The sequence below is a fragment of the Tetrao urogallus genome (assembly GCF_951394365.1).
Source record: "Tetrao urogallus genome assembly, chromosome: 5".
NCBI classification, from domain to species: domain Eukaryota; kingdom Metazoa; phylum Chordata; class Aves; order Galliformes; family Phasianidae; genus Tetrao; species Tetrao urogallus.
The window spans coordinates 64896154-64922008 of NC_136818.1; the positions used below are offsets into that span (position 1 = coordinate 64896154).

Here is a 25855-nt window from a genome sequence, read left to right on the forward strand (position 1 = left end):
GATCACTGGGGAGGAAAACCAGGGTTAAAATGTTTAATGAAGATGTTCAGGCTCCAGTGCATTCTCTGAGGATAGAGATTTGCTTTTCATCTCCAGGATCATTGTTCTTAATCACTGTGCAGTCCATGGAATATGTTGTGATCCTATCTGTGACATACTTGATTTGTTGCTGCCTTTTGCTATTTCCTTTGGTAGTATCTGCAAATAGACTTTGTTTTTCCCAGAGACCTTTTTTGAAACATACATTTTCTGCTAGGAAAAGTTCAAATATCTGCTGCGTTCTTTTCACTCCATTGTTCCCTCTGGCAAATATGTATGGTGGTGGAGGAGTATACATTTTTTAACCAAAGTCTTTGTTTAGTTGAAACATTTGTTTTATTGAACAAACTTGGTAGCTTTTCTTCAGTCATGTGATCATGGCAGCTCTTGAAAGCTCTAAAGCTTTGATGATTATTTTCTTAGTTTTTGATTACACTTGATTACTATGCATTTGGAACGTACCTTTCACTAATGTTCTGATGGAACAATCTTTTATATCTGATTTTGTTGTATTTGTTGACAGTCGTAGATAAATAACACAATGGTATACAATGTGAATTTTGTTACCTGTTTGTATTAGATGTTTATTTCTCATTGGTTTTATATGAAACAATCCCAGTAACTGGATCACCCAGACATAATGCAACTTTGAAGTTTAGAAAAAAATGTGTTTGAGTAAAAGCTTCCGTACTGAAACAAGTGAGCATGCAAGCACACACTGCGGTCAGAGGCTCAGTGCAGCACTCCAGTGACTGGGGCAGTTGGAGCATCGTGGCAAACCCTTTAGGTGATGATGGGGGACTGTGGGGGCTCAGTGTGTAGTTGAATGCATCTGAGGTCCAGTAGGGCACAGAGGGAAACCAGTGGAGAACCCTAGAGCACACTGAGGAGCTGTGAGAGGGTTATAGGGTGCTGTAGGATGTGTCTAGAGCTCCCTAGGGCATGCTCAGTTGCTCTGGGACATTTCTGGTTATCTCTAGAGTTCACTGCGTGGCCCTGAAAGGGCACTGGATTCCATGAGAGTGTTCTACAATGTTCAAAAGTCAACTAGGGGACCCTTGGAAACTTCTTAGGAAGTCTCTCAGAGGCTCTACAGCATAGGAGCAGATTGCATTACAGCTGATTGGCTCTAGAGGGTTGGTAATGAAATCGCTCTATTCAACATTTATTAAAGATCTTTTCTTTCCAAGGTACTATTGTCATGCTGCTGCTACAACTTTGCTAAAAGAGATATAGTTTACTCAACATTCCATTAATGCTACTAAAGCACTCGATGGGTGTTTCCAGAGGAGTGGGGGAGCAGCTCTGAGAGATTCAGCATCAGCCCAAAATCTGGAACTGGTAACTAGTGACAGAGATGCTTGAAAAGAGTGAGTTTGCAAATTATGTTTTTATAAAGTTGTATTTCATCAAGTTTCCTTGATGAGTACATTGAAGAGCCATTTATTTCAGTATAATAGAATTTTTGTACTGTTTAATAGAGTTTATAAGAAATACTTCAGACAGCGAAATGCATTACAATTCCATGTGAAACTTATAGTATGGTGAATCCTACAAGTGAATTGCAGAAGGAGATACTTTTTGCAGTTACATCACTGTCTACGCTTTATTCACACTCATTAAGTGGTTTTGATGCACAATCTAATGAACAATGGCAAAACAAGAAAGGCATAATGTCTGCAGGAAGTATCGTATTTTGGATTAAAATGCCTAGATTGTATTCAGTTTATACAAGATGCACACAAAAACCCACTCAGTCTTGAAAAACTGCTTTGCTTTCCCTCAGCCATAAGGAGGAGTGGCAAACATAGTAATTTCTATAATAATGGTCATGTGCAACGTTGCAGTTAGTTGCACTGTTCTTCACACTGAAATTGGAGGTAGGGATTGATGCTCGGCTGAACATGAGGCAGCAGTGTGCCCAGGTAGCCAAGAAGGCCAATGGCATCCTGGCCTGCATCAGACACAGTGGTGCCAGCAGGAGCAGGGAGGTAATTGTTCCCATTCCCCATACTCAGCAGTGGTGAGGCTGCACCTTGAGTATTGTGTTCAGTTTTGGGCCCCTCTCTGCAAGAAAGATGTTAAGGCCATGGAGCATGTCCAGAGAAGGGCAGCAAAGCTGTTGAGGAGTCTGAAGGTGTTCTCGTGTGATGTCCCATGCTAATTTGCAGATAACGCTAAACTGCCCCTGCATTCTGCTCTTCCTGTTTCACTTTAGTCCTTTCTGTAATCTGGAAAGGAGGAATTAACTTTGTTCTTTAGGAATTAAGCAATTTTTACTTAGCGCACACTTAGTCTCTCATTGCAGCACCATTTTTGATCTAATGCAACAGCTTCCTAGAAATCAGTCCAATGGAAATTCCCTGCTGTCTAGTAACAAAGTCTGCCAACAGACTGCAAGCTGAGAACAAAGCCCTGCAGTGCACTTCTGTGCTGGAGGTGCTGCCTTGCATATGCGGGACAGTGCCTTCGTCACTGCATTGCATTCAACAGGTGGTGGCAGGGAACCGCAGCGTTCCTGGGTGCTGTGACAGCTGCAGTGAGAAATCTGCAGCTCTTCATCAGAGCAGCGAGAAACAGAAAGCTTCATTTCCTGGCATGCCCTGACTTTGCTGACCAGCTGCTGGTTGCCCAGACTGGTAAGGACAGCATACCCCACCAATGTTTACCTGTTCCTTACTACAATGTAGAGCTCCCAAAGGAGCTCGTTACTGAGCTGTAGGGTACTCTGCAGTCTGCCTGTTTTCTTCCTCCTATGTTCTTGACTCTGGCCTTTCCCTGCAGTCTTGCCCTTGCCTTGGCTTTCCTTTGGGCGTTCCCTGTGGCGTTTTCTTTGCCCTTGCCCTTTCCTTGGCAGTTCTCTATGGTGTTTTCCTTGCCTGCTCTGGGTGTTCTGCTTACATTTGCCTCACTGTGATTGGCTGGGAGGCAGCATTAATTTTTTTCTTGACCTGAACCCCAAGCTGCACGGGAGCTCTAAAGATAGGTATACCAACCCACATTGTAGCTCTAAACCTAACGCTTTTGGCATTGGGTTAAGAGTCTGGGGATTGTACTCACAGGTGCACGTGCTGAGTTTCCCCAGAGCTGCTGAGCAGGCAGACTTCCCCAGCTGTACTGACAGTGCCCTGATCACCAAACGCCTTTGTGTCATCGTGTCTCACAGCCCCTGGCATCTCGCTACGGCGCCGCTCATGAGAGCGATGTGCACAGGGTGCAGCTCCCGCATGTGTGGGGCAGCGCCTTCATTATTGAGTTGTGTTTAATGGGCGGCAATGGAAGAGGGTCTGCTGTTTCTCCAAACAACATTGTTAGCTATCCTGTCTCTGGAATGCAGGGTACAGTAAAGCCACAAATTAACAAAGCAGCAGCAGATTGGTGGATGGAATTCTGGAGTTGCAGCTGATAAGACGACTGGCTGGAGTAAGTCAAGCATCCTTCAGCTTGATCCCGGTCAAAGAGTGCACAGCGAGAAAGGCATCTGGCCTTCATCAGAAGACCACCAGGTGACCTATGAGAGATACCACGCGTGTGCAAAAGAACAGAGACGTGGGGCGAGGAAAAAAGTCAGTGCTTTTGGGGACTCGCTGTAATAACCTGACCTTTTCTTGGACTTCCACCAGACTGCGAACTTGGGCTTTATAGGCTAGAGGTGGAGCTAACACAGAGACCTGTGGATTTTCAAAAAGGGGCAAGAAGGCTGAGAATCGGGTGCTTTCTGGACATTTTTACTGGCTGTCCTACTGAAGGATGCTGCCTGTCCATCGGCACGTTCGGTTGGTTTGGCTGGAGCTTAGGAGCTTGGTGCTCATGACTACAGTTCTTTGTGATACATAGCTGCGCCATTTGCTGCCCAGACCAAATGCAAATACTGTTGGAGGAGATTACACTATGCATTTTTTTTTCTTTAATGCCGTTAAAGTGAGAATGGTACATGCCTTCAAACAGGTAGCATATAAAATAAATTTATATTTCTTTTTTTTTCCTTTGTTCCCTGGAGCAGTGGTTCGGGGAAATATGGATGCTTTCTTCTCTGCCGCTGTGTTTCCCACAGTGGTGTTCTGTGAATGGCTTCTGTCGTTGATTTTCAATACTGAAGGAACACAGCATTCTTCTTATTCTGCCTACGTAGAACTGCCCTTGTTTCCTCTGTAGTTTTGAGCTGTGCTCTGGAACAGAACGTTCAGCTGAATCTAGAACAGTTGCCCAAGAGGATTTCCCAGGCGGAGCTCATCAAGCTCCTTGCCTCCTCACAAAGCGTTCTCATCGTTCTTATGCAGTGTTCTGTGTTACTGCTGTGCTGAGACTTTTGTGACAAATCCATTCTCTGCTTCCCAAAGGTGATGCTGAGAAGCTCGCCTCACAATGACTTATGCAGACCTCACATTTCATATTAATTCTTTCCGTGGGTCCAAAGTAGACCAAATCCTTGAAACCGTGCCTGGGAATCCCGCTGTTATTAAAACAGTTCAGCCGTGGTGCCCGTGGTCAGAACGCCCTGCGGCAGATTCTGGTCTCACTTGTGAATGGAAGAACTGACGACAGAGTGCTCGGTTTCAAAATTGATATCGCAGTGGATATTTACAAGCCTCAGGAGACCCGAATGGGATCTCAGAGTGGCGTGGCCAGGTATGGAAGTTGTTACTGCTATGTTTTTATTCTTGAAGTTGAATGTCTGTTTTGCGTTGCAATTGTTTTGCAACGTTAATGATTGTTAATCATTCCTAGCCATCCTTGGCTTTGCTGCGCACACCTGTCCAATTGATACCAGCTTTTTCATCATCTTGGAGGCTTGCAAAAAAAAAAAAAAAAAAGCATGACAAAATCAATTTAATGATTACTTATTGATTTACAGATATTCTTATGCACTTAGCAGAGGTTTGCTGGGTATAGAGAAGTTTTCCTTGGTTTTCTTCGTCTTTTTCCAATTGACATAATTTTCTTCTCCCTCAACCCCCATCTAACTGCGTTTTTCCTCTGCCTTCACGACAAAGAGAAGGGAGCGCGAGAAGCTGCGGCGCAGCTCCGCGTCGATCCAGCCATTGTTCTTGTTTCCACGGTCTCCGGTGCCCCCTCGTGGCCAATAGGTGGAATTGCAACCGTGTGTTTGGCGCCGCAGGTAGCAGGGCGCATGCGCGCAGGCACGCGGCAGTGGTGTATTCGTGGTGTTCTTGTCGCTCTGCGCAACCTTTGTTATTGGTAGTCCTCCAGGCAACAGCGCGCATGCGCCAGAAAACTCCTAACTAGCATTCAAATCTACAAAGCCCCGAGGTGCAGGCGAGCAGTCGATTCCTGGACCAGTGGCTCTTCCAATTGGCTGTACTCCTCGTCTATTTCCTCGGACAGTTTGACACTCGATCCTGCCTCGGGAACAGACTATGCTGGCTCCCAGCGGCCCCTGCGCCCTTCGCACGTGCAATGAGGAGTTGAAAGTAACGCACATGTAGGTGAATACTTGAAAATGCACGTGCCCATTGCCGTCCCGGGCCGCAGGCGCATGCGCGCTGCCGCCCTGGGGCTGGTGCTGCGAGGGCTTATAAACGGCTGGGGATGGAAGGGGACGTTTGCTAGTTCACCGGGGCGGTGAGCAAGTTGGATGCCGCGAGGCGCTGAGGGGCAGCTGTGAGCCGAACCGGTCAGTTCCCAGGTGGGCTCGGGCATAAAATGACGAGGGTCATCCTGGATTAGAAGGGGGAGAATATCACTAAGCCAGCAGTCCGAGAATCGGCTGCTTGCCCATACCCGTAGTGGTTTTTCGAAACAGTTGCTATTTTTAAGTTGACGGGCGGATGTTCACTATTAGCTGGAGGACTGATCACCGAAGAGAGCGGTGCATTAGCTGCGCAGAGCGGTTAAAACACCACTTCCGCATTTCTAGGCGTTATGCTGCTGGCGGGACTCGGCGGCAGACAGCGGCAGTTCCGCGTATTGGCCACCAGGTGGCAGCAGAGACCGCGGAAGGAACTTTCCTGACGGGATTGATTGTGGGACTCGGCGACAGACAGCAGCAGTTCCGCGCACTGGCCACGAGGAGGCAGCAGAGACCGCGGAAAGAACTTTTCCGACGAGATGGGCGGGGACTGGCGGCGCAGTGCCTGGCAATTCGATCTGTCTGTGTCTTGTGAGGACGGGAGAGGAGCAGGACGTTAGAAGTGGAGGAGTTGTGGGGGGAAAGACGAAGAAAAGAGGGAAACTACTCCAAACCCAGGAGAGCTGTGCCAAGTGCATATAAATAGCTGTAAAAAAAAGAGTTTTTTCTTTTTGTCAGCATCTGTTGCGTTGTTTCTAAATGTTCAAATACCAAAATGTAACTGCCCAGCAAATTTAATGATAACAAAATTAGAGCCCATTGGCAGAAAGCGCCGGGCCAGATTAATGTTCGCTTAGCCTCTGTCTTGTTTGTCTTGTTTATACTTCAGTGTACTTTTTTCCCAAAACCTTTCTTCTACTGCAGGTTTCATTTTTGGCTTTTTCTTTTTTTTTTTTTTTTTTTTTTTTTTTTTTTTAATGCCATAAAATGGATAGTTTTAGGTCCTAGCAAGTCTAAGCAGCCAGACATAGCACAAAGCTGAGTTTTGAGTTCTGTGTGGACCATTACAGTGTTTCCACAAAGGTTAAGGAAAACTGCAGTTCTCCCCCTAAGTTTACAGATGGAAAAAATTAATTCACCTGCATAGAAAGAATCAATGTGTCACAGCTGTCATTGGCAAGATGGCCCGAGAGTTGTGTGGGTGCATCTGGCTGTGAGAGGAATGTCTCTGTGGAAGGACAGCTTGTTCCCTCCTCTGATGGGGGCAGCTTCTCAGCTGCCCTACCCTGGTCTTCCTGCAGCTGGACAGATAGCCCAGAAGGGCACAGGGTACACAGACCCTCCCCGGCCAGCTGCAGGAGTCGCTCCTGCCATCACTCCCTTTCCCCCCGACCATTCCCATTTCACAGGCTGGAGCCCTGTGTGGCAGAGGAGGAGAGAGCTGCAGGCAGAAGGAAAACAGGGTGCTGGGATTCCTCCAGCTCGCTGTCAGCTGTCTTCTCTGACATTTTGGGGGTGGGCAGGGGACTGTGGGAGCACCCTCAAGGCTCTGGGCAGGAGGGAAGGAAGCAAAGATGCAGCTGCAGGCAGCGGGCTCTGAGCTGGAGCAGTGTGGCCAGGCACTGTACAGTTCACAGGCTGGGCACACGGAGCAAGTTTGTCCAGCTGAGGGCTGCAGGGCTGTCCTTATTAAGCACTCTCCCATACCACAGGTCTGCAGTGACTGCACTAGTTGCTTGAGCTCTTCCCACTGCAGGAGCTCAGAACTGACAAGAACCCTGACCCAAGCAGATATGATGATATATGCACACAAATCCACACCCGATACAGAATCTGGCACTCGACAGTCCTCCCAGACCTTCTTGCTGCTTTTTAGGCTGCTCTACAGCTATTCTGTCCTTTCCCCTTCCTTCCCCTATGTCTTGCCCTTTCCCTCACCCTGTGCCTTCCCCATTTGTATGGGAACTGCTGAATCACGGCCTAAACTTCTGACTGATCACCTGAGACGAGCAATGAGTCAGCCAGAGCCAGAGGTGAAAGCAATTCACCTGTGCTGCCGCCTCCTAGACCTATTGAAGAGCTGGCTACCAGTGGGGAGGGATCTCTTCTGGAGATCTGCTTTGCTAGAGTTTTGCAAGTGAGCCCAGGATAGGGGTAAGCTTTCTATCTATTCTCTTTTTGTTATCATTATCTGCTTTGCCAAACTCTCTTGTTTGTTTTGTAATTATAACATCTTAATATTCATTGATTATACACCATTTCTTTTTCAGGCTTTCTCCTTTCTTTCCTCACTTCCTCCCCCCTCTGACAACCCCATGTTCTGCTGCTGTTCTCAGCTGATGATTCTTAAAGCGCACTTTTCAAAGACGTTGGATCAGATCGCATACTATCACTGATTAAAAAAAAGAAACACAAAAAACAACACATCCCCTGCCCCAATTCATTCCATGCCAATGTCACCGTGGGGTTGAGGACGAGGGCAGGGATGCCTGTGGGGTGCATGGAGTCCTGGGATAAGTTGATGGCTGTGCGCAGTGGGGTGATGGTGTCCTCAGGGCATGGCTGTGACAGTGGGGTGGGGGTCATTGCCCCCAAAATGGGGCTTGTGCCCCACGCATGTGGGCAAGTTGTACAGGGAGTGCTTTCTGGAGATGGTTTGTTTTTTCTCCAAATCTGCAGCGACTTCAGCAATCCCGCGTCGTGTCGCAGCAGCAATGGGGCACTGCCGTACGTCAGCGGTCGTACGGGGCTCGAGGAGCATAGGGGCTGCACAAAGTATGCACTGCAGCCTCCCTGTTTCTGTGGGGTTTGGGATTGATGTTTGAGCCCAAAGGCCACATGCTGCCATACAGGCAGGTGCTGGGTTCACCCATTGAGGACACCAAATCCTAAAATAATTTCACACTGGTCTTTAATTGCTGTGTGAGTAGATGACGCGCGTTTTTCCCTGGGGAGCCATAAGCTGACCCCGGCAGTTTGGCAGACAGCACTCACTCCATTTATACCAATCATCTCAGCCCTTTTGCTGTACGTGCAGCTTCTCAGCACCTTGCTGTATCAGTATTGAAATCCGTGCTCCCCTATCTGTTAGAAATGCCACCAATTGCCATTGAGGACAGACTGGAATCAGAGTACGTGGACCATCCTAGCTCGTCCATGGGTAAACCTCCCCTTGCCGGGCAAGCAGACCCAATCAACTGCTGGTTTTTTGCTTTGTGCCTTTATGGGAACTTTGAAATCACAGCCTGAAGCAGTGATGGAGCACCTGGTGAGGGGTGCAGCCCTGTGAGCACAGGTAGAAGCAATGCAGCTGTGGGACCAGATGGGGCTGAGCCTGGCTCCACCCCTCCCTCACCTCATTTGAGGGCTGGCAGGCCCACAGGCAGTTCTCTTCCTGGTGATCACCCCCTGGGGGTGTTGGGTGAGCTTCACTTCTTGGAAAAAGGTAAGTGATTCTTTCTTTATTGCAGGGTTTTGATCACTCCCTTTTTTTTTTGTGGGGATCCTAAGCTGGTTTAGAGTCGCTCTATCTGCTTTGCCTGTCTTTATGATGCCCTTCAATTGTTTTCTGAGGGAGGTGAAGGGGGTATCTCCCTTTCTCTTATCTGGTAATGCAGGAAGTGTTGTATGTTCCTTTTGCTCTCATCTGTCTCTGGAATGCTTCAATCAATCCCAAGGTAGCGCTGGTTGGCTTACTGAGCATTACAACTCTGGAAATGCCTGGAGCTAATGCACTTTTCTATAAGAGGATTCTGTGTTCTGCAGATCTTCTTGCAACTCTTTTTAAACTCAATACTTCTCATGAAGTCTCTGTTCCCTCTTTCATGATTCTTATCGCATAATCTCCAACCTGAGGCTCCAAACTTGGTTTGTCTGCTACCATGTTGTCCCAGTCTATTCATTTAATGACACATGCCCTCTATGTCCCTTTCCTCTGTGTCCTCGCATCCCACTTGTATCTTTGTGTCCTCCCTGCGTCCTCTGCCCATTTCCCCTCTGTGTCTCCTGTGCCACATATTAATTCCACCCATGCTGAGTATTGTTTAAGGGCACATATTTAAACTATGTTCTGCATCTCTTTGGATCTTGTTCTGTTTTGCGGCTTGATGGGGTTTAAGGATTTCTGGGGCTCCTCTGGTTAGTGGTTTAAGCACTGTGAAATCTGTGGAGCAGGTAATGGAGCCCCTCATGAGCCCCTTGTTTGTGCATCACTTGTATGCAGGTGGGTTTTGTGATGGCTGTTGGAAGCTCACTTAAGGATGGAGTGGGGGTCACAAGGGGCTCCCTGGGGTCTGTTCTTCCAGCCCAATAAGCGATGTGACTGGTGATAGAGTGTGGTGCATCCATCAGGCTGGGACCTGAGCTTAAGAAAATCTCTGGGCCCCAGCGGCCATTTTCTTCATCCTCACATAGTGCAATGCAGTCTCCACTACTCGAGCATACTGAACACAAGTGTTCTGTTCCTGTTTTGTCTGGTTCTCTCTTACATCTCCCTTATGAATTTGTCAGGAGTAACAGATGCCAGGGCATAGAGCTCAGAGCATACTGTGGCTGACCACCCTGGGGTCCTATGTTTTTTTCTGTTTCATGCAGATCTTGCATTGTATTTATAGGAAATGTATTTATAGGAAAGATTGCCCTCTTCTGGACCACTTTGTCAGGATCAGCCCAGATCTCCATCCCAATTGTCAGGGGATGCTCTTAGTTTGCTAATCTGTGTGATACCCAGCCCCCCCTTCCTTCTGCCCCCTGACTCCCATTAAATAGCTAGCTCTGCAGCTACGGGACCCAGCAGTGTGATGAAACAAGGCCTCTGGTCTGCTGAATACTGGGACTGCTATGGACAGGCTCTGTGCTCATGTGGGTCGTCCTGGTTGGACTGCTTGGTGAATGTCCCCAGAGCTGCTGAGCACTCAGGCCTCCCTGCCTGCCCTGATTGCTCACCAGGCCATCGACATCCTTCGTGTTGCTGTTCCTCATGGCATCAGCTGTCTCATACCATAGAGACATACCATCTCACACCACAGACTCCTTGGAGTCAGAAGGGACCGTTTGTGATGATCTAGTCCGACTCCCCACAAGGAACAGGGATGTTCACAGCTAGATCAGAGCCCGATCCAACCTCACCTTGGAAGGGACAGGGCATCCAGCACATCTCTGGGCAACCTGTTCCACTGCCTCACCACCCTTACTGTAGAAGATGTTTTCCTTATGTGGGAAACAAATGTTGTTTCTGCATTAGAGTTGTATAATATTATTTTTATTTTATGATCTCCGCTATCATAGTTCTTTTTGGGAGTCCTTCTACTTAACTTGGGGAAGATCTCTGATAAGTTTACATCACTTATCGTATAGACAAACCTTCCCAGGAACGCACACTCTGTATAGAGGTGCTTATATGTCTATTTTGTCATACACACTGCAAGAATATCCTGCACGAGAGCAAACCAGAGAACAGTGATGGCAGCCCGAGGAAGCGCCTGAAGAGACATTGGGAAGGCCTAACATCATCCCCCAGTGCTCTTTGTTTAACGATGATGACTTTAAAGAAAATCGCCATATCAGTAGGAGAAGGAGAGCACCGAGACAGCTTGGAAACAACAGGACGACTGCTGACTGGCACCAGGTAACAAATAAATTAACAAGTAAATAGCAAATGTCAACCTTCTGATAACATTGTGAACCTGAAGTACCCAGCCAGTGGGGAAACAGGGGAGGGGGGACGCAAGGGGGAGAAAACAGGGTATAAAGGCTGTCATGTTGTGTCCATAGGCGTGCTCCTACTTGCAGGACGCTGCCATTGCAATCGCGAATAAAATCTGCTATTATCAGAGATACCGTCCTGACAAAAATTACTTGGATTATTTCCAACACTTATATCTAACCTAATTTTCCCTTGTTCTTTCCTTTTGCTCCAATTTAAGTATTGAACAGCTGTTACCAGGTTGCCTCAGAGCCTTCGCTTCTCCGTGCTGAACAGCCCAGCTCTCTCAGCCTGTCCTTGGAGGAGAGCTGTTTGATCCCTTGGTTCTTTCTTGTGGCCATCCTCTGATGTGATCCAACAGGTTCGTGTCTCTTCTGCACTGAGGGCTCTACATCCCAACCCAATCTCTAGATGTGGGATTGTGCAGAATATGGACTCAGAGAAGGGAAGCCTCTTTACTTCACGTGTCCTACAGGAGCTATTGAGAACTTCAGAAATGAAGTGGGAGCTCCATACTGCGTGGCACCCTCCTTCTTCAGGGAAAGTAGAATGAATCAATCAGATGCTGAAGAAGCACTTGTCAAAATTGGTTTTAGAGACCAAATTACCATGGACAAAGTGTTTGCCTGTAGCCCTTGTCAGAACACAAACCACTCACAGAAAAGGCTTAGGAGTATCACCATATGAAGTGCTGTTTGAGTTGCAGTACTTGGGAATGGTGAGATGCCCGCTCTTGAAACCAAGAGTAAGTTTCTTCAGAACTGTGTACTCAGGTTGTCTGCTCTGTTACCCCTTAAGGAATGTGGGCTGTTGGCTCAAACTCCACCTCTGGAATTTCCAGTGCACTCATCCCGTGTTGAAGGCTGGTCCCAATACGCGCCTGGAAGGAATCAAGGCTTCAGCCTGAGTGGGATGGAATGGACTATTTCAGGTGCTGCTGCAGTGGATGTCACCTACCTTGACTTCAACAATGTTTTGTTACAGTCTCCCACATCATCCTGCTAATGAAGTTCAGAAAGTGTGGGATAGAGGAGTGGATGATGAGGTGGGCTGAGAACTGGTTTATTGGCTGAGCTCAGTGGTGGCGATGGGCGGCGCAGAGTGCGGCTGGAGAGCTGTGAGCGGCGGCGCTCCTGGGGGCTGGTGCTGGGTCTGGTTGTGAAGGGGAGATTGTGGTTTTGCTGTAGAAGCTTCTAGTATTTTCTGTATGTAGTACTGGCTTTACTGAACTTACAGCCCTCTTGTGAAAGGGCTGTTTGCCTTCCACTAAGAAAGTTGCTGAGCAGAGTTAAAAAGTTGAAGATTCGGGGTGTTCTGAATTGAGCCAGGCACAAAATAAGGCAAATGTGCAGGGTGGAGAGAGAGAGCCCAGCACAGGGCAGAACAAACGTGCTCACTCTTGGTTGGCACACCAAAAGCCTGTGCTGCCATTCAGGCTGGGGAGCTGGGCAGTATCAAACCAGATGAGGTGCCACAAAAGCAAGTGTTGAGCCTTGCACCTGGGAAGGAATGGCCTCAAATATCAGTACAGGCTGGGACCTGACCGGCTGGAGAGGAGCTCTGCAGAGAAGGACCTGGGGGTCCTGATGGATGACAGGTCAGCCATGAGCCAGCAGTGTGCCCTGCTGGCCAAGGAGACCAATGGGATCTTGGGTGCTTTAAAAGGAGCGCGGCCAGCTGAGCAAGGGAGGTGATTTTCCCACTCTGCTCTGCCCTGGTCAGGCCTCACCTGCAGTACTGCATGAAGTTCTGGGCTCCCTTCCTGGTACAGAAATGACAGGGATCTCCTGGAGAGAATCCAACAGAAGGCCAGGAAGGTGATAAAGGGCCTGGAGCATCTCCGCAGTGTGGAAAGGCTGGGGGACCTGGGTCTGTTCAGCCTTGAGGAAAGAAGACTGAGAGCAGATCTGATTAATGCTTACGTATTTGTTAAGTGTGGGAATCCAAAGGACACGGCCAACCTCTTGTCAGCGATCTGTGGGGACAGGAGAAGGGGAAATGGCCACAAACTGGAGCACAGGAAGTTCTGCACCAAAATGCAAAGGATCTTCTTCACGGTGAGGATGATGGAGCGCTGGAACAGGCTGCCCAGGGAGGCTGTGGCTTCTCCTTTTCTGGAGATATTCCAGACCCTCCTGGACACCTGCGCAGCCTGCTGTAGGGAGTCCATTTTGCAGGGAGCTTGGACTCAATGATCACTGGGGGTCCCCTGCAACCCCAATTCTGTGGTTCTGTGATTTTAATTCTTCCTTCTTGCAGCGATGCAGTGTTTCAGAAGAGAGAAAAGCACGGCAGGCATCAACCCGCCGATTTCTGTGGTTGGTGAAGCTGTGCTGAGAACTGGGCTGGCTGCTGCCCCTGAAAATGTGTCTGCAGACTTTGCACCCAGAGGAATGACTTTTACCTGCAGGTTGAGCTTGTCTAAGGTAGGTCTTTGCTAGGTGAGCTTTGGCTTTAAAGCATCAAGTTGTACAAATAAGGAAACTTCAAAAGCAAGAATGCCAATTCTTTTTTACATAGGTGATTTTTTCACGAGGAAAGATTTGAAATGCTGTTTGCTAATGGAAGATGGAGAGAGGAAAATCAAGTGAAAGGCACGCTGTGCATAGCCAGCACATAGCATCTGCACCGCTCTCCCCCTGCACAAAGGAGGAGCAGCTCAGCAAGCTTGGCCTGAGCCATGGAAGGCAGCACACAAACATCTGGACCAACCCCAATGGAGCTGCTTCTGCAGGTTGGTGGTCTTTCTGCTGTGTGTCTGCCATCCTGTTGCTCCGGGTAGATTTGTTCATGTTCAGCTCATGGATCTGAGGTCTGAGTTTAAGTCTGTGAGCATTGTCCAGGAGTTGGGGTAGGGTACGAGGCAAGGAAAATTGGGGTAAGAGAATGAGGTTTAGGACCAGGAACATCTTCCATCACTATTAGCTCTTGCTGTTCTCTTTTTGGCTTAGCAATCCATGTGGGTTTTTTAAAAAAGAACAGACTCGTGCAGCTTGTGAGTGAATTCATTCATGCCTGTTAATTGGCATTCTTCTCTACGTGAAGCTGCAATTGCAATGGATGCTTGTGGTCTGATGTGCAGCCCCCTCTGATGTGCTCAGATGAGCCAAGTTTGTAAGGCCTGACTCTCGGTTGGTGAGTTGTGCCCAAGGTCAGAGAGGTGACTCTTGTCGGCTTTGAGACGCATCTTCTAGTTGCACGCTGTGTTCTTCCTGTTGTGCTGAGCTCTTGAGCTCCAGCCCTAACTGAGGATGCAAGTGCTACCGCAGAAGGGATGGTTGAGATAGGAAGTGCAGTGCAAAGGGCTGGAGCCAGCAGGAGCAGGGATGTGATCATCCCCTGTACTCAGCTCTGGTGAGTCCTCACCTTCAGTGCTGTGTTCAGTTCTGGGTTCCTCACTACGTGAAGGACATTGGAACACTGAAATGTGTCCAGAGAAGAGCAGTGAAGCTGTGAGGGGTGTAGAGCACAAGTCTTATGGGGGGGCGGCTGAGGGAACGGGGATTATTTAGTCTGGGGAAGAGGAGGCTCGTAACGCTCATCTGAGTTGTCATGCTGACAAGAACAGTGGAGGAGCAAATTTTACAGGGTTGCGTGCTTTACTTGACTTTTTTTTTTTCCCCTCCAGTCATAACCATGGAACCACACAAGCATTACCCAGACAGAAGGAGCCTTTGTCACCTGGACTTCCTACCAATGACACAGGCAGTGGAAGTCAGCATCCCAAGCATCCATGAAACCCCTGCACAGGACTGGTGAGAGTTACCCTGGCGCCGTCCTTTGGCAATCTCAGGTATCTGTAAGCTCCCAAGCTGTGTCGTTACTGCTCCTGTGGTGCTGACTCAGCTCTCCCAGTCTTTTGTGGGGGAGAGCTGGAGTTGAGCTGCTTCCTGCCTCTGTCCTCCCTGCTTTGCCCACGGCCCACTGAGCCTCCATCCTTGTTAGGTGTCTTGAATTACTGAGTTGCTTAAGGATTGGGTGGACCAATTAAATTCTTAGCGATGTCTCTAGATCCACGTGTGCACAAAAGCACACTCTGATGCAGTCAGTGTAATGATGAACACACGCCTTGTTTCCTTTAGCCCGTATTTTTAGTTCAGGAGAACAGATTTCTGGAATGATGTTCAGCTTAGCACCAGAATCCCCTTGCCGCCCCCCATTCCAGTCACTCACGAGGGCTTGAGATCCACAGGGAGGAAGTATTGCCGATAATTACAATCCATGGTTTTAAGAGTGATTTAATCTATGGTGTATGATATGAATAGTCGTGGTGAATGACGTGGTAAGGCATCCCAGCAATTTTCAACAGGAATACTTCAAGGCAGCTTTTCAAGGTTTCTTTGAGAACTCTCCAAGTCTCCAGGAATTTTCAGCGCCAAGGTTTCTTAGCCTTCCGAATGGCAGTGTTTCTATCGAAGCTGGCAGCCTTTAAACCCAAACCGAAGCTTGCTCATCTCAGTGGAGGTGCCTTAGCTATATTCTAACGCTGCGTGCAAAATGAGTTTCACGTTCACGAGTCCTTTCTGACTCGCTACGTGTTTGATTGCACAGGAAGAAAAGCTTGATGTCTATGCCAAGGGAGACGTACACCGCACTTGCGCTGCCTGGACGATTTGGAAACTGGAAATTCTGGGGTGTGCTGAAGCATGCCCTCTCAGGTCAGTCTAAGCGTACATAGAGTAGACCTGTCTAACCAAACAGGTAATAGACAGTTAAACCCATTCTGTTGGGAAATACTCTCTCCTTCTAAGTACCTTTAGAACGTGAGTTTCTTCAATTAATTACTCAACTCATTTGCTTTTCCTGAATGATCCTAAGTTCTTTTCTCAGGCTACATCTGCACTCTGCTCAGTCCAAGGAGAAATCCCTGCCCGCAGATGCAGTGACACAGCATGGCTCACAACCTCATTTTTCATTGCTTACTGTTATGGTAGCTGCCATCCATGTCCACCCTACGTATTCTTAGAGCTCTTCGGGAGTCCATGGGGCAGACTTACGGTTGAACTAAAGGGAATTTTTTCATATTGCTCTAGCTCCAGATGATTATCCCTAGTATCATTATATTAAAAAAAAAAAAAAAAAAAAAAAAGGCGTTTTGAAGTAGTGTGATATATATTCTGTGCCTCAGAATGTGGCACGTGTGGCATGAGAGAGTTTTGAGGCCATGAGGACTGCCCAGACAGCATGAGAAGTGTAAGAGCAGAGAGCTATAGGTGATGCAGCGCTATTCGTGCCACCCGCAGGAAGCGGGAGCTGGAACAAAATATGGCCAGAAGAGTGATCAGATTGCGTTTGGTAAGGAACTATTTCATTAGTTCTCGAACTTTGACAAAATGTATATTCAGGATGATGATCAGCATGCCAGGTGCTGGGACCATGCCGAAAGAGAAATGGTCTGAAAACGTCGGTGCAATTTGAAATATATCCCCTTCCACAAAGCCCTCAGATCCATGCTGCAACTGCATCCAAAGCAAGGCAGAGCCCTGTGCTTGTTGTAGCCGGAGCTATCGGTGCCAGGAGTTGCTGCTGTGTTTGCAAGGACGTTGTGTCAGCAGTGTGACGTCAGTGGGGTTGTTTGATGGCAATGAAACAGCTGAATGGTGTACCTCAAGACTAAGAAAGAAGATGGTAGTGGTGACTGTGTGTCTAGGTATAGATAGCTTGATAGAGATATATAGGACTCCAGTGTGGATTTTGCATAGGCCCTGCACTGCAAGGTACGCTGTTGGGAAGCAATGTCCATCTGCCCGAGGGCAGGAAGGCCCTGCAGAGGGACGGCCTGAGGCCAGCCGTACGAGGCTGCCCAGGAGCAAGCGCTGGGTCCTGCGCTGTGGTCATGGCAACCGCATGGCAGCTTCTGCAGGATTGGGCTGAGGTAGAATTCCAACCGCCCGCTGATTCTAGAATGTTGGGGTGTGTGATGGTGGAATCTTCTGGTCCTGTGACATGGTCTTGCCTCCCCACCCTGTCGTCATGGCGGAGCAGCCTGGTGGCCCTTAGTGATGTCACAAGCGGCTGGAATGAGGGGAGGAGCAGTGCGTGCTGCGTCCCTTCATTGGAGCGCTTGAGCTCTGCGTGAGTAGCTCGCTTGTTGCCCTTGTGCAGCGACTGAGTGCCTTCGTTTTCACCCCGTCTTGTGCAGCATCTTGTAGGTAAGCTGAGACAGGGCGTGGGATGGACGGGTGGGCAGTGAGGTGTTGAGAACTGCTGGCTGGTGGAGCTCCTAGCAGCTCATACTGCTTACTCTTGTCCATCAGACGTAACTTTCACCCAGTACCTGCATTCCCTAGCGATCCACAAAGATGGCATTTTTTCCATGGTTTTTCCCTTGTCATCTTTGCTACATTGTGCAAGCTCACAGACCTGTTCCTTCTCTCTCCTCTACCTGCTCCCTTGGTGCAGCTTTTGCTCGTGGAAGAACAGAGCAAAGTGACAAGAATCAGCTGCGAGTTCAAGGAATTGTCTACCTTGTTCTGATCTCCTGCCAGGTACGTGCCACGCTTTGTCCCCCCACGTGGTTGACCAGCACTGTGTCGCACCATGTTTGGTAACACAGCCTCACCCAGCTTTGATGGGACACTGGTCCCGTGTGGGTTTTTTCCCTTCCCCTCCAGCTCTGCCCTCAGAAGGATGCTGTGTGTGGTGCTGTGACCAGCTGGTCTGAAGGAAACCTAACCCTTAGGCAAAGAGTCCTAGGCCCAGTTTGTGCCGAGCTGCACAGCGTGACCCAAGGTCACAAGCCCGCACGCTTGGGCTGTGTGAGTGTGCTCGGCAGCTGTAGGGAGCACAGCAGAGATGCAAGCAGAGGAAATCCTTGACGTGCGGGGCTGCAGCAGGTGCCGATGGTGAGGCTGCTGGGAGCCGTGGCCGGGGAGCAGATGCACCTGCAGCAATGATTCCTCTCACTGCCCTGCTGCTGCGCTGTCAGAGCGCCCTGGGCGAATGCATCTGCTGCTTTGTGCCAGTCCCCATCTGCTAGCAGAGGGACAGCTGCTTGGTCAAATGCTGCCTAATGGGCTGTCCCATTCGAACGGAGTGAACAGAGTGGTTGCTTCTAGAGCACCTGCCTGTGCCAGAGGATAGCCAAGGGTAGTTCTCCAGTAGCCTCTCAATACCGTGGTGTGTGAAGAGAGAAAATATGAGCGTGTTTCTCTTCAGTTCCAGCTTGTCGTGCCTGCTGTGATGGGCGTCGCGTGCAGCGAGATCAGCTGTGGGCCTGACATGGCACGGATGGAGGTAGAGTATGGAGCTCTGATTGGTCTTTGTTCCCTAATTTGAGCCAGCAGAGTGAGCTGCAGATGTGCTCTCCTGCTTTTCAAGAGAGAGCGAATCCTTGCGGCTCTATCAGTGTCACTCAAAAGCTGCCTTAATGCTTTCTTTCCTTGCTGCGGGCATGTTCTTAGCCTTGCTGTTCCTTCTTGTGTGCCCATGATAAGGACCGAGTGCGTTTCCTGCAGCTTTCTCTGCTGACATGCTCCTCAGCCTGAAATCCTCCTCGTTTGCCCTCAGCTCCTCACCGTGGCCTGTGCTCTCTGTTTCAGGCTGAGAACAACGGGAAGCCCCTGCTGGTCCGTGAGGAGTCATCTCTTAATATCCCAGCTATTGCTGCTGCCCACGTTATTAAGAGATACGTTGCCCAGGCACCGGGTGAACTCTCCTTGGAGGTAAGCAGTTAAGGGCGTTCCTAGTTGTCGTGTACAGAAGAGTATAACATGTGAAGCTATCAGGAATATTCTCTGAGACCTTCAGAGTGTTTGGTGAGGTGAAGCCCAGAAGATTCATTTCCAGATTAGACTTGCACTGGTTTGGATGCAGGGTTAGGGTTAGGGTTAGGGTTAGGGTTAGGGTTAGGGTTAGGGTTAGGGTTAGGGTTAGGGTTAGGGTTAGGGTTAGGAGTTCAGCCATCTCTAAACTATGGCTCTATTTGGCATTGGAATCTTCTGATCAAACAGATTCTGGCCAGTATTGTAGCCTGGTGTCTGAGCAACAGCAGACCGGTGTATGGGTGGTGTAGGACTGTTCAGGAAGCCCTGCTAACTTATGTCTGCGATTTAATCGGAGCTCTTCTGTCCCCTGCTGCTTTTGAGAACCATTTCCTGCAGAACAGCTGTATCCTGTGTGTTGTGTAACGTAGTGACGCTTCTACATCCATGTTCAGTTGCCCGACGGCAAATGCCTTAAGAGCTGCGCTGGTGCAATGGCTCTCAAGCTTGACGATATTGGGCAGTGCAGAAGAGTGCAGTCATTTGAGCTGCGCTTTCCTCCCAGCCGTGCTGAAGCTGGGATTGACGTTGCAATCTCTTGCAGGTGGGAGACCTCGTGTGCGTCATCGATATGCCACCTCAGGAGCTGAGCCCCCGCTGGAGAGGCAAGCACGGCTTTCAGGTAGGCACAAGCTTCAGACGTGAGAGCGCAACTTCGGTCGAGGCAGGAATCTCAGCTTAGAGCTGCCCTGCCTGCACAGCATGGCTCCACATGGAAAATGGTTTCCCTGTGTTGGTGTCAGAGGACTTTCCCTTTTGCTGTAGGCTTGGGACAGAGCTGAAAGTTGGTCTTTGTAGCAAACTGTCTCCTCAATTAACTTAGAAAGAAGAGCCCTCACAACATGCATCAGGTCACGGCCACTGAACCGCACCTTTGGAAATGCAGCAGCTAGGACACGTGTTTCAGTGTCTCTGAGCACTTGTGCTTGCACCCATGCAGAAGGTGAAGTCAGTGTCTTTCAGGAAATCGCTGCCTGTCAGCTGAGATGAGGCAGGGTAACAGAGCCTCTGCGTGCTTGCTGCTGCTGCTGGCTGCCGAACGCTGGGTAGCTCAGAGCTGGGGATGGCAGCTGCATCTCAGTCAGCAAGCAGAAAGTTGATAGGCTGTGCTAACTCAGATCTAGCTGCATCAATCTATCATAATCTATAGCTTCTGTATGAGGTCTTACCCTTCGGGCACGCTTGAGATTTAGGGGCGCATAGCATACTTGTCCTTTCCCCGCTCCGTACACAGTTTTATGGATATTTGCCTGCAAATTTTGAATAATTATTAATTTTAAGCAGGCCATTTTTTGTTTGATTGTCTTACGGAGCACCCGGCAGGCACGTTATGAGGAAAATGTGATGTTTGAACAGTTCAGGCCTGAGAAACGCTGCCTTCAGTATCGCACCTCTCTTCTTCTTCTTGTTACAGGTTGGATTTTTCCCCAGTGAGTGTGTGGAGCTCATTAACGGAAAAGTCCCGGAGAGTCTCATCAATTCAGTGCCAAAGCCAGGTACGATGATCCATTTGATGGTGCAGGGAAGCAAAATGGAGTCTTTTTTGGGTGTGTTCCGTGGTTAATACCTCCCTTATCCTTCCCACCTTATCCTCTGTGCTGATGATCCTTCATGCATAGCACGGGGCGTATGGCTGGTGTTTTGTAGGCAGCTAGAATGAGGGAAGGCAAAGGCAGTTCTCCTGCAAGTCAGTACGAGGCTGAGAACAGCCAGCGTCCCTGGTGGACAGATAGAGGTCTGGTTGTGCTAGTGACATGCTTGATCAGAATGTGGCTTTTCAAGAGGGTTCTTAATCCCCAGGTTGAGCTAGCTAAGCAAGAGGAGTGCATTAAACTCCATCAGAACGTGCAGAGATTTGGCCCGGTCCTCCTGTGTTTATGACTGGAGTTGGGGAGATCCTAGAATCCTTGTAGAATGGCTTGGGAATGGAAGGGAGCTCAAGGATCATCAAGCTCCAACCCCCTGCCTCAGGATGGGCTGCCAACCAAGCTCCACATTTAATGTGGGACTGGACCAGGCTGCCCAAGGCCCCATCCAGTCTGGCCTTGGACTCCTCCAGGGTTGGGGAAAATCCATTTTTGTACGCACTTGCTCATCATGTTCTTCCCGTTTTGAGGTGCTCTGTAGAATGTGTTGTGCTCGGCCTCGTCCAACGGAGCCAAGCCTAAAATGAACTGGTTTCTTCCTTTTGTTGTGCAGTGCCAAAGAAGCGCGGCAAGCTCCTCACCTTCCTTCGTTCCGTGGTGAAGGCCCGCCCAAAGCAACCGAAAGAGCGGGAGGTGGAGAAGGAAAGGGTGTTTGGCCGTGACCTGGGAGAGCATCTTCTCCACTCTGGTCGTGATGGTAAGGGACAGCCCATTCCTGAGAGCTTCCCTGTTTGGGAACCTAAAGATGAAAGGGAGATGGTATCTAGCAAGGGGCAGGTTGATACCAGTGGAGAAACGGGGAATGGGAGTTGACAACTGAAAGATCAACTGAGTAGGTGATGGCTGCAAGGTAAATGCTCCCAAGGGACAAGCACATTTGTATTTGCTTAAAGCAAAGCCTGTAAGCCAATCCCATGGTAGCCTGAAAAGAAAGGAAGCCTTTTGGCCAAAGAGAGTGTCCTGCATCAGTTTCCCAGCTCCTTCCGGGCGTGAGATTTTCCACCTCCGTTCCCGTGGGAGCAGTGATGGGACTTGCAATGTCTGCGGCTTCCCCGGAATTACTTTCTCCAGGCTGATTCCTAGGTCCTGGCATTTCTGGAACGCAAAGAACGCATCTCTGTCCAGTTTCCTCACCAGCTCCTGCAGAGGTGTCTCTGACAGCTTTCTCCTTCAAGGAAGAGCTAAGCAGTAGCCTGGCTGGGCTTAGTGGATGGGATGTGACGGGAGCGCAGCCTGAGCCAGGACTTGAAGAAGGAGCTCCAGTAACCGCCGGCACGTGTTCTTTAGTCCCCCAGGTCCTCCAGAGCTGCGCCGAGTTCATCGAGCAGCACGGCGTGGTGCAGGGGATATACCGCCTGTCCGGCGTCGCGTCCAGAGTCCAGAGACTGCGGTAAGAGTGCTGCGACTGACAGACACAGCTGCCAGCAGGGGCACGTGCCCTGTTGCGGGCGTTCAGAGGCCTGCGGGCAATGCCTTAGCACAAAGAAAAGGTCTCCTTTGGGAACATCCCATCCAGCACAGCCGATGTGGTGCTGGTGGCCGAGTGTTTGTGTTCTCCTGTACATCAGGAAGCCCTTCCAACTCTGGATTGCATTGGGTGTGGCTTTTGACTTGCTTTCCTCTTTCTCAACCATTTTCGTGTCCTTCTCTACAGCCAGGAATTTGAGTCTGAGCAGGTTCCTGAGCTGACCGTCCGCGACGTTCACAGCGCGAGCTCCCTCTGCAAAATGTACTTCAGGGAGCTCCCGAACCCCCTGCTGACCGACCAGCTGTACGACAAGTTCTCGGTAAGCACAAGGCAACGCCGTTCCTTTACCTCTTCCCTGGGCCTCTTGGGAGATGGCTGCAGCAGTGCCCCAGCTCTGAGGCCCTTCTTCTGTTAGCCCCATGGGGTTTACTCGCATGTCTTTGCCACATCCTGCATCGTGCTGATGCCACTTCTGGTGGTCCCCGGAGATGGTTATTTCCATATTCACAATGGTTGCGAGAATTCGTATTTTTTTTTTTTTTTTTTTTTTTTTTTTTTTTTTTTTTTTGTTTGGGGTTTTTTTTTTTTCTATTCCCCAGCTATTTCTGGAACGGGAAGGGGATTAATAGCCAAGCGTACTTGGAGATGAATGACCCCTGCGAGGAGCTGAGCTGCCCAACCAGGTTGTAATCCGGCCCGGTGCTTGGACTCCTTGGCCGTGGTGGCACCAGCTGCGTGCCGCTATGTTCCCCAGATGCCTGTGGGGAGGCCTAAAATCTTTCTCAGTGCTGACCAGCAGCGTGCTGTGCCCATGGTTCCCGACCCTGCGGCAGGTATCTCGCCTGATTTGTGTCTCAATCCCTTTCTGCCCTTTTCCAGGATGCTGTTGGTGCCACTACGGAGGAGGAGCGGCTGGTCAGAATGCGGGACGTCATCCAGCAGCTGCCCGCTCCTCACTACAGGTCAGTGCTGCCCTCAGCCCGCTGAGCTCAGCCCTGCTGCACTTCAGAGGGCAAAGTGCAATTCCAGGCTTTGTCTCACGCGAGCAACGGGATGCCTGGGTGTGCTGAAACACTGCATGGGGTTAATTGATGGGGTCAGTTCCTGGGTACGGGGGCACACTTGGTGCAGCTGATGGCTGTGGCTGTGCTGTGCTGGTGCTGGGTGCTGCAGCGTGGCACTTGGTCAAGTTGGATCTACTTCATCTTCAGCATCAGTAGCAGTAATAACAACTAGTGTGAATTGAGGTTTGCTTTGTGAGCTGCAGCACGGCGTGCTGGCTGGTGCTGAACATTTGCCGCTCTTGTTTCCCAGGACCCTGGCGTATCTGATGAGACACTTGGCCTGTTTGTCTGCGAACAGCTCTGTCACCAACATGCACGCTAAGAACTTAGCCATTGTGTGGGCTCCAAACCTCCTAAGGTAAACTTCTTTTTCCGTTTCAACAGAACGCTTACATCTGTTCTCCAGTAAGATAAAGCAGTCCTCCCTTCTTCTGCACCACATGTGCTCTTCTCCTGTAAAATGTGCAGTGAGTGGCTGACAGCAGAGCAGGAGCCTGGGCTGTTCTGCAACCCCACGTGGGCACAATTTCTAGATGAGCATTGCTGCTCTCTTGTTTAGATGGGGCTGGTGTGTCCTTGATCAGCCAGGAGAACTTCTTCAGTGGCATCACTGACTGCCCACTGCGGAAGTCTCCAGAGGCCAGTTTGACAGCTTTGGGCTGCAACAGTTCAGACCCGGGGAAGCGATGTTGGCTGACTGACTTCTAAAACCTGCCTTTTCTACAGATCACAGCAGAGCGAATCTGCCTGTGCCAGCGGGAGAGCTGCCTGCACGGAACTGCAGACGCAGTCAGCCGTGGTGGAATTCATCATCGACCACACAGAGGTCCTCTTCTGCTCCACATCTGGACCTGACATCGCAGATGGAGCAGGTGAGTGTCTTCCTCCATTAGCTTTATCTTGATCAGACACCTGGATCAAATGCAGGCCTTCTCCAAGTCCTTTGAAATACACTTTTCCTGTCGAGGGGACAGCAGACTTCTGGGCTTAGGTTAGAATCTGGCACCCTGTTGCTGGATGCTGAGAATGTGCAAGCCCAAACGTGACAAGAAGAAAACCGTCACTGTCATTATGATGTTTTGCAAGCAGGTGAAGCTTGATGAACGTGTGGCAGCAAAGCTTTCTGAGTTCACCGTACCTGCTTTCTAGGGTTTTTGTTTGCCTGTTTCGATACAGGGAGCTGCTCTTAATTATGACTGCGTCCTTTGCCATAGACACACCTCTGAGCACATGGTTGTTTTGAGCTGCTCTTCTTGCAGCGGCTCGGAGAAGCAAATCTGAGAGAAACACAGCAGCTCCCCCGGACCTGTGATGGCCGTAGTGCTGCCGCTTTCTGATCCTGGCTCTCACCTGTGGTTTTCCCTTACAGGGCACAGTTCTCTCTCAGGGCCCCAGTCTGTGCAGGCGTCTTCTCCTGCCACAGAGCTGCTCAGCCTGGAGGAGGCGCAGGCACGGAGGCGAGGCCACAGCAGCTCTCCTGTGGTTGTGACACAGAGCAGGGACATAGAGGTGGAAGAAGGCCCCACAGCTGTACGGGGGAAATTCCACACAGTCATCGACTTTCCACCTGAAAGGTAAAGAGGACTTCCTTTTCCAGTACCTTATCCTCATTGTTTGGGTGGGTTTTTGTGGTTTCTTTTTGTGTTGTGTTTTTTTTTTTTTTTTTTTTTTTTTTTTTCCCCCATTATTTCTAGTGCCAAAGCTTGCTGAAAGTCAGGTAAAGTGATGGTGCCTGAAGTGTTGCAGTGAATCTCCACTCCCTTTGCACTGTGAGACTGAACTCACATTCAGTTGCCCGCTGGGCTGAGTTTAGCCACCCAAGGCTGGCATTCCCTCCTTGCTGGGCAGGCAGTCACGAGCTGCATAAAGCCATGCTGACGTCCATCCCGGCCTGTGCTGGCTGTACCTGGAAACATTGGGGTTTTCCGGACTTCAGGGCCACGTGCCTGAATCCAATTCCAGTTGTCCTCGAAGCAGAGCTGTTGGTCAGACCTGCTGGCACGAGAAACTAGACATGGCAGTGAGATGGGGCCGATGAGCTGTCAGAGTCAGAGATGCTTCTGAAGTTCCACGCACGACTCACACCATTCCCTGTTTTCTCTCTCCAGACCAAGTCCACCCAGCAGGATGAAGGAATCACCAGCTGGCTGTTGGTGTTCCTGCTTCAGCCTGGGAAAACCATCCTCTGTGGCCAAACGCCAACCGCAGCGCCGTCCCAGGGAGCCCTCGGAGACAGACGTTGTAGTGCTGGCAGGTAAGGGTGCAAATCCAGCTTTCAACACCCTGCTTCTCAGCAGCATAGAATTCTTGCTGTCAGTGGGCTTGTATCTCCTTCTAGCGTTCCAGCCCATACCTGACACCTTCAGTTCTCCCCTGATCAAGAACCACTTTTGTAATTCAGCTTGGGAGAGTTTGACACCAAGCCCTGTTCATTCTTTCATAGGTGATTCGAGCTCTTGTCAACCGAGCAGAGCTGGAGCAAGTAGCGATGCTGGGCTGTGTGCTTCCATGAATGGAGAGCTCGCAGGAAGCACAAATGGCTGCGGTTCAGCTGACAGCGTGCCGCATAACAACAGTGGCGCACACAAGGAGCTCATCCAAGTTGAAGCCCTCATTTCTCCCAGCTCTGCTGAAGATGCTG

General features: G+C 49.7%; 1 pseudogene across 1 annotated transcript in view; it reads left to right on the forward strand.

Annotated features, from left to right (window-relative positions):
• The first annotated feature begins 5417 nt into the window (after positions 1-5417).
• Positions 5418-25855, forward strand: part of LOC306946858 (ras GTPase-activating-like protein IQGAP1) — a 50093-nt pseudogene continuing 29655 nt past the window's right edge. The window contains exons 1-4 of the transcript in view: positions 5418-5482; positions 5918-6160; positions 8249-8310; positions 8661-8729. The product of the transcript in view is annotated as a ras GTPase-activating-like protein IQGAP1 (transcript). The remainder of the gene's footprint in view (positions 5483-5917; positions 6161-8248; positions 8311-8660; positions 8730-25855) is intronic.